We start from the raw sequence: 9,450 nt of genomic DNA, 5'->3' as shown, positions 1-9,450 counted from the left end.
TTAAAGAGAAAAAAAATATTTTTGTGGATTTCTTAAACAATATCTTCAAGGCACTTTTAGCGGCAAGACCTTAAATGATATAGCACACCCCTAAAAAAAACATCATTTCTTCCAAATTATATTTCATTTTAGCGAAACAGATTTGTCTCAAATCAATTAGGGTTTTTCTAACCTGTGCAAGATTGCACAGGATAAGGAGTGATTAATGCGCACCATTTTATGGATTTCTCCAAATCTTATTAATTAGTCAATTAATTATCCTTTTCTTAAAAACTGTTTTTTTTCTCTCTCTCCTGCATCCTCCCTTCTGTTTCCTTCTCCCTCTTCTTACTCTCTCTGTAACACCCATACCAGACGTATCTAGAAAGTCTGGCACGTGTGTTAGTGTTAGTACTGGATACATTATAATATACAACAATTAAAAACTTCGAATGAATAATATTTACATCAAGTTACGTTCGTATAAGTAATAATACAACACAACTCATCCATACATAAAAATACATCCTTGATGTCCATAATGTCCTGCAGCTTTACGAACGAACCCTTGAAGTAATATCCATCCGGCTCCGAACATGCATAAACATCTTGCTTATCTGAAACAAATAAGGATTGGGATGAGACATAATGTCTCAGTGAGTTCCCTTAAATCCTAGGCTATAGGCAACCTCAAGGGGAAACCTACGGTCACCACGTGTCTACATTACAACCTGACGGTTGATTATACGTGTGTGGGGACATGCATACTTAGACGGTAGTGCATACTAGGGCCGTCATAGTCTTATCTCACTCGTTATAGGCTTCACTTCCTATACGTGTCATGGCGGCCAAGGGGGAATCTAGGACCGCAATGCCAAGAATACGCTCTACGTATCGAGGCCTAACATGCATATCATGACACGAGTCTAAACCGGACGATTAGAGGAACCTAAGATCGTCATCGGTATCATAATCTTTACTTACTCTATTCCATGTCTTATACTTGTTTCATAGCATCTAGTGCCCTTGTTCTAGAACCCATTCGTGCATGGAACCATTCTAGCATATCATAACATAATCATAATCATGAGGAACATAATCGTATTCATGTCATGCATAAACGTATCTAAGTTCATTCATTAGGTTAGCGTTGAACACACAAACATTATCTTGATTCATTTTACGGATAGTCCCGGGTGGAGTAACCCCGAAATCAATCCCATACATGACCGATGTACGTACATCGGACTCCCTCGGTGTCGTGCGGGTCCCTTGCGGCTTAAACCGTTCCCCTTAGGTCGAGAACCTCCCGTATCCCCCTGGCGTGGATAACAAGAGACACGAGCACCTACGTCTTGTTAACTCAGTGACATGCGGGTCCCTTACGGCTTGAATCGTTCTCATTATGAGAACCCCTTGTATCCCCCTGATGTGGATAGCAAGAGACATGTCACCTACACATATTAATCATGGTCTTGTCGTGCATATACGTTAAACATAATCATACATACATGTTTACCTCGGAACCTTGATCGATCCGATTATCGGTAATCTATACTTGTTCATAAACATGCCTAATCATGGTGGATAGATCATCTAGTCAATCCACGGCTCACATACTTACTAAGGCATACTAAATCATATGCGAAGAGAATACACTTCGCGTCTTATCTTCCTAAGGATCCTTGCTAAACATACTAGTTCTCGACTAGCTAAGCCGAGGCTCTACATACATTCCCTTCCTTAGTTCATTACTACCCCATCAAGCTTAACTCCCTTGAGTTATCTTTGTGACCCATGTTTAATTGCCATGATTATTGGTTCAAGTTCTATGAATGATCGGTACATTTTTCTATTAATTCCGAGGACCCAAAATGCCATAACCCAAGTAACAAACCATTTAGAAATTCAAAGTTTTAACCAAGTCAAGATGGTTCCAGTTGTAAAATAAGTGAAAACAGTAAAAATATACGTCAACACGATCGCATCGGACCCCCACACGACTGGCCCCAAGCACCCGAGCACAAAACAACATAAAAGTTGCCCTGTCAGGGGCGCCTGGCGCCAGAGAGTGGGCGCCTAGCGCTAGCCTCTCTGACTTTGGGCGCCTAGCGCCCTTGTTCAGGCGCAGCGCTGCAAACCTGCGTGTTTCGGCTGCGAGTTCGTGGCATTTTCGACCCAAAACTCCAATTTTTGATCTCCTAAATGTACCAACTCATTCCAAACATTGTTAACAAGTTTATGTACTCAAAATAGCTTACAAAAACATGTATAAGATCAAGTTCCATGGCAATTTATCATGTATCACAAGGCATAGCTTTAGGTTCAATAAAATGTCATAGAAGCTAAACTAGCATAAAACATGAATATCCAACCCAAAGGTAGGTTACTCTATCTATAGAACTCACCTAGACAAGTTATTGTGATAGCTCCAAGCCTCTAGCTCAAGCAATCTCCCATCCTAGCTCTTGGCCTTGATTCTTCAACATCCATAACCTTAGATCATCACCCCAACCTCAAATCATCCTCCTTGAGCATGAAGGAATCATCTCATGCACAATCTTATGCTTCCCCTTCCAATTCAATCCAAAACCATAACTTCTTGAGATTCTCTTAGTGGGAAGGAGGAGTAGTGATAACATCTCAACCCAAGCTTCCAAGCACCACAAAATCTTGAGGAAAGCTTATACAACATGTCTCTTGATTTGGGAGAAGTTTAGAGAAGAATTGTGGAAGAGAGGAAGAAGGAGGTGGCGTGGGATTTAGAGAGAAGGAGGAGAAAAATTCTCAAAGAAAACCTAGAGAGAGAAAGAACAATTGATAATGAATAATTTTGGGCCAAATCCACTTAAATACCCCTTTTGCGTGAAAGTACCAAATCGCCCTCGCCTTAAACGTGTTTAGCTTGACTCTGATACATAAGTCCATACTTTACTAATATCACTTAATAATATCCTCCATCGTACATAACATTCCTCACCATACTTGTTTTCTATGACTCTTAGTCCTCTGATACGTTTGTCAGATAACTTTCCATTAGCAGACGAGCAGGATGTTACACTCTACCCCCCCTTAAAGAAATTTCGTCCTCGAAATTTAGAGATCGACTACCAATCATCTTGACAAAAACTTACTATCTTTGGTCCGAGCCAAACATTTCGATTCATACACACTCAAAGGGTTCGTCATATCATGTCCTCATCTTGTTTCTTAACCCACATGCAACTGAGCATAGCCTTCTTGGCCTTAATATCACTCAAACTTAGAGTTTTCTTAGTATATCATGGTTCAGAACTTACCTTGCTACACATAAACTTATTATCTCGGTCTCGGATCTTACCCGCTTAACATATACCTTTTCGTAACGTTACCTTACCATAATCATAAACACTCAGGATTTGCCTTTTTAACTGTAATCCTACCGAAAACCAGGTTTGCCCTGCAGTGCTTATTTGCAACATTAAAACATCTTTTCATACATTCCTAATCCTTCTTACCGCACTTTGAGACTTATGTCCTTTACATACATTACTCATATAGTCAATTCCACAAATCTCTTATATCTTTCCGAGTCTTAAGAAATATTCCAACTTCATGAGATTTCTTTGCACCTGAATTAATGGGTACTTACATAACTTGACATGAGAATGTGAAATCAAATTGTTACTTCGTCTGACAATCTAATAACCAACATTGTGGTTAACATGTTCTTGAAACTTTCTAGCAATTTTACTTGCACATACATCATACATTCTTAACATATTTCCTTGTATCCCATAGGATATTGGCTTCATACGGACATTGTTGTTCCATAACATGTGCATACTTTGAATTGCCACTACTTGTTAAATGATAACGATACGTGTTCTAGCATCTTGCTTAAAGAAATTTTCTTAAACTTTGATATTCGGGTTCTTGGAACGAATATATACATGACTGAAAATATTATCATTTCCAAAACTGAATTTGTAATAGTACCGCAGAACCACCGGACGAGTTTCTATATCTTGAAAAAAAAAGATTTAAACAACTCGCCCCAAACTTGTCCATAACAAGTTGGTCCTGAAGTTTGTACGCCTTAAGTGAGTTTACTTACGACGTATCTTATCAGTTTTGAAAATGTAAAATTCCATGAGTTTAAATAAAGTATTGTTCCCAAGTTCCATAATACCAATCTTAACTTTTAAAAGCCTTAAAAATCATGACTTAACATATTTTAACAAGTATCGTTTTCACTCAACAAGTATCGCATACAAAAGTATGATTCTCATTGAACAACTCGAAAGTTGCATCTCCTTTCATGATAACATACTTAACTCCGAAGGTGGATTCTTACCTTCTTAACTGTTATACGTAGTTCAGACACGTATTACTGCATAACATAAACCATAGACGAGCCTTGACCCACTTGACGGTAACCTGTTCCCCTTCTTCAGGAACACATAACTTGATTCACCTTATCATCTCATACGGTTATCGCTTGAGCATTAATACCTTTTCCTGAAACCGGTCTTCATTCTTGATGCTATGATCATTATATGAATCACAAGAGGAAACCTTCTGAACCTTATATACTTTCCATTATCATCTTACTTAGGTGATGACACATACCTAAAACTTTTACCTTAGCCAATGATATTTATGTAAACATCCATACTTACTTATCACACCAAGAACTCCTCACTTGTCTTATGATGCTTCTGCTAACTTGCCTTACCAACCGAACATTCTTCACGAAGATTCATACATACTAAGTTCACCATGTTTCGTGATTAACAATTACTTCCATGGCGCTACTCTGATTCCCACCGGTTGTTTTAAATGAATACTATAACCCGTTAGAGCAATTGAGACTTCAATTCATGCTTATCACAACCTTACTCTTGTCCTGTAAATTCAGAACTCATGATATTTTATCCTATGCTCATATTATTTGACTTGGGGGGTAAACCTTACGTTCTTGCTGGTTGCATTTACCATACATATCACACTTGAACTTGTTCCCGAGGAAACTCGAATTCCTTTAACAACTCCTCTAACACTTGAACATATCTTTCTTAAACCTCTAGCATGGTACCTTCGTATCTTCGCATACTACATTTTGCTTAATCATACCAATGCTTGCTCGTTGATTTTTCCTTTAAAAAACTACGTAAACTAGCGCATAGGTCATTGACGTTGATAATTTTCTACTTTATAAATATATTGAGTTTTTGGCCCCGGCCGTTGCTCTGAATTCATAGAACGAGTTGATAACATATACGTGTCATCAATTCTAGATTCTAATAAGTCTAGCTCGCTCTACGAGTGTCGTAGCAAACCGGTTCCTATATAATCTCGTGAATTTTCAAAAGTCAACTTCAATCACCCATACGCGTAAATCTTTTTAAAATCCTTTAAACTTTATAGTTCAACTTCATAATGAGCCTTAGCAAGTCAATTAAGCAAAACATAGGTTCGAGAGATACGTCATAATTCCACATAATCCGAGAACCCTGTGATTTCTCTTAACTTTGCACCGCTTTAACTTCCAAGCTACCTTAAACCGTATCGATTTCATCGATGGTTGCCCATGTCCTTTCCTTAGAAATCTTAGGATATGTTATGCATTCGTTACTTGATGTCATAAAAGATTTTTTTCGTCTCATAAAAGATTATGGTGAAGACATCTCCCCAATAGTCATTGCAAACCATAGGAACGAAATGGAAGATTTCATAAAAACAGAAAGTTTCGTCCCAAGCTTGCTATTGGTGAGCTTCTCCAACTCTATTTTTCAGAAAACATTTATTGCATAAAATTCTTTTCTCAAGTATACAATGCACATCATTCACTCCTATTATCATGAAATATTCTATAACATATACATGGCAACATCAACCCTTTTTTTTTTTCGATATAATTCTTGGCACGTCGGAAATCAATGCTTTACCCCTGATAACATAAAACTTTCTCTTAAATTCTTAACTTCATTCTCATATTGCTATCCTGAGAGCCCGCTGACTCCGTCAACATATGTCGACTACTAACTATATTGTAACCTTGCACTGGCATTCCAGAATATCATAAATCCGTTCCAACATATCTTACCAAAACTTCGGTCATGCCTAGATATATATTTATCCAACTTCTTCACTTACGGGTACATGAAGTATCACTATCCTCTTACCTGACATTGTTGGAACGTTCCTTCTTAACATACCTTCCATTCCCGGAGGATTCACACTTCCACTTGATTAGTTCACCGGCCACCTTTTGGCACGGTCAAACTTCTTCATCATATACTTCGTTCCTCCTGGGTCCTATTCAGCTCTCAGGCATCCATTCTAATCGTTGAATGTTAAATTGAGTTGATCAGGCTCAACTAACAACAACAATTAGAACATCTACCCGGAACCCAATGGTCCCACTACCTTAGTTGTAATTTAATGACCCAAGGCACGGTCTGAATCGACCTGCTCTGATACCAATTGTAACACCCATACCAGACGTATCTAGAAAGTCTGGCACGTGTGTTAGTGTTAGTACTGGATACATTATAATATACAACAATTAAAAACTTCGAATGAATAATATTTACATCAAGTTACGTTCGTATAAGTAATAATACAACACAACTCATCCATACATAAAAATACATCCTTGATGTCCATAATGTCCTGCAGCTTTACGAACGAACCCTTGAAGTAATATCCATCCGGCTCCGAACATGCATAAACATCTTGCTTATCTGAAACAAATAAGGATTGGGATGAGACATAATGTCTCAGTGAGTTCCCTTAAATCCTAGGCTATAGGCAACCTCAAGGGGAAACCTACGGTCACCACGTGTCTACATTACAACCTGACGGTTGATTATACGTGTGTGGGGACATGCATACTTAGACGGTAGTGCATACTAGGGCCGTCATAGTCTTATCTCACTCGTTATAGGCTTCACTTCCTATACGTGTCATGGCGGCCAAGGGGGAATCTAGGACCGCAATGCCAAGAATACGCTCTACGTATCGAGGCCTAACATGCATATCATGACACGAGTCTAAACCGGACGATTAGAGGAACCTAAGATCGTCATCGGTATCATAATCTTTACTTACTCTATTCCATGTCTTATACTTGTTTCATAGCATCTAGTGCCCTTGTTCTAGAACCCATTCGTGCATGGAACCATTCTAGCATATCATAACATAATCATAATCATGAGGAACATAATCGTATTCATGTCATGCATAAACGTATCTAAGTTCATTCATTAGGTTAGCGTTGAACACACAAACATTATCTTGATTCATTTTACGGATAGTCCCGGGTGGAGTAACCCCGAAATCAATCCCATACATGACCGATGTACGTACATCGGACTCCCTCGGTGTCGTGCGGGTCCCTTGCGGCTTAAACCGTTCCCCTTAGGTCGAGAACCTCCCGTATCCCCCTGGCGTGGATAACAAGAGACACGAGCACCTACGTCTTGTTAACTCAGTGACATGCGGGTCCCTTACGGCTTGAATCGTTCTCATTATGAGAACCCCTTGTATCCCCCTGATGTGGATAGCAAGAGACATGTCACCTACACATATTAATCATGGTCTTGTCGTGCATATACGTTAAACATAATCATACATACATGTTTACCTCGGAACCTTGATCGATCCGATTATCGGTAATCTATACTTGTTCATAAACATGCCTAATCATGGTGGATAGATCATCTAGTCAATCCACGGCTCACATACTTACTAAGGCATACTAAATCATATGCGAAGAGAATACACTTCGCGTCTTATCTTCCTAAGGATCCTTGCTAAACATACTAGTTCTCGACTAGCTAAGCCGAGGCTCTACATACATTCCCTTCCTTAGTTCATTACTACCCCATCAAGCTTAACTCCCTTGAGTTATCTTTGTGACCCATGTTTAATTGCCATGATTATTGGTTCAAGTTCTATGAATGATCGGTACATTTTTCTATTAATTCCGAGGACCCAAAATGCCATAACCCAAGTAACAAACCATTTAGAAATTCAAAGTTTTAACCAAGTCAAGATGGTTCCAGTTGTAAAATAAGTGAAAACAGTAAAAATATACGTCAACACGATCGCATCGGACCCCCACACGACTGGCCCCAAGCACCCGAGCACAAAACAACATAAAAGTTGCCCTGTCAGGGGCGCCTGGCGCCAGAGAGTGGGCGCCTAGCGCTAGCCTCTCTGACTTTGGGCGCCTAGCGCCCTTGTTCAGGCGCAGCGCTGCAAACCTGCGTGTTTCGGCTGCGAGTTCGTGGCATTTTCGACCCAAAACTCCAATTTTTGATCTCCTAAATGTACCAACTCATTCCAAACATTGTTAACAAGTTTATGTACTCAAAATAGCTTACAAAAACATGTATAAGATCAAGTTCCATGGCAATTTATCATGTATCACAAGGCATAGCTTTAGGTTCAATAAAATGTCATAGAAGCTAAACTAGCATAAAACATGAATATCCAACCCAAAGGTAGGTTACTCTATCTATAGAACTCACCTAGACAAGTTATTGTGATAGCTCCAAGCCTCTAGCTCAAGTAATCTCCCATCCTAGCTCTTGGCCTTGATTCTTCAACATCCATAACCTTAGATCATCACCCCAACCTCAAATCATCCTCCTTGAGCATGAAGGAATCATCTCATGCACAATCTTATGCTTCCCCTTCCAATTCAATCCAAAACCATAACTTCTTGAGATTCTCTTAGTGGGAAGGAGGAGTAGTGATAACATCTCAACCCAAGCTTCCAAGCACCACAAAATCTTGAGGAAAGCTTATACAACATGTCTCTTGATTTGGGAGAAGTTTAGAGAAGAATTGTGGAAGAGAGGAAGAAGGAGGTGGCGTGGGATTTAGAGAGAAGGAGGAGAAAAATTCTCAAAGAAAACCTAGAGAGAGAAAGAACAATTGATAATGAATAATTTTGGGCCAAATCCACTTAAATACCCCTTTTGCGTGAAAGTACCAAATCGCCCTCGCCTTAAACGTGTTTAGCTTGACTCTGATACATAAGTCCATACTTTACTAATATCACTTAATAATATCCTCCATCGTACATAACATTCCTCACCATACTTGTTTTCTATGACTCTTAGTCCTCTGATACGTTTGTCAGATAACTTTCCATTAGCAGACGAGCAGGATGTTACACTCTCTCATTAGAAAATTTCACTTCACTTTCTTATGCTGTCAATTTTTCTTTCTGTGTTTATTCTTTTGTACATTTTTTTTTATTGGGTTGAATTTATTTGTTGGGGTTTTCGTTTATCACATAGAATAGCTACCAATATATTCATGCCCTTATGATTGGGATTAAGCTTTGTTGGGAGGCTGGTTATAAGAAACTGGTTTGTTTTTTTGACTCTCTTCATGTAGTGCATTTAGTGTCAAAGGAAGTGTCGAGGCTTCATCACTATGCGAACCTCTTGAAGCTCATTCAGACGTATTTGG

The 9,450-nt window shown here is 39.0% G+C and overlaps 2 long non-coding RNA genes across 2 annotated transcripts; both read right to left on the bottom strand.

Annotated features, from left to right (window-relative positions):
* Positions 1–412: 412 nt before the first annotated feature.
* On the bottom strand, positions 413–3,853 carry LOC146947024 (uncharacterized). The gene is made up of 2 exons (XR_015026888.1): positions 2,388–3,853; positions 413–596 (listed from the first exon to the last, which is right to left on the bottom strand). It is a non-coding gene; the product is annotated as an uncharacterized LOC146947024 (long non-coding RNA).
* Positions 3,854–6,448: 2,595 nt separating this feature from the next.
* On the bottom strand, positions 6,449–9,095 carry LOC146947023 (uncharacterized). Its single transcript, XR_015026887.1, has 2 exons — positions 8,499–9,095; positions 6,449–6,707 (listed from the first exon to the last, which is right to left on the bottom strand). It is a non-coding gene; the product is annotated as an uncharacterized LOC146947023 (long non-coding RNA).
* Between the last annotated feature and the right edge of the window lie 355 nt (positions 9,096–9,450).

Source organism: Medicago sativa, chromosome 2, assembly GCF_051527215.1.
Source record: "Medicago sativa cultivar Bolivia chromosome 2, Bolivia_mono, whole genome shotgun sequence".
Lineage (NCBI taxonomy): Eukaryota > Viridiplantae > Streptophyta > Magnoliopsida > Fabales > Fabaceae > Medicago > Medicago sativa.
Note: the sequence above shows the minus strand (reverse complement) of the source record. Positions and strands in the feature narration are given on the sequence as shown.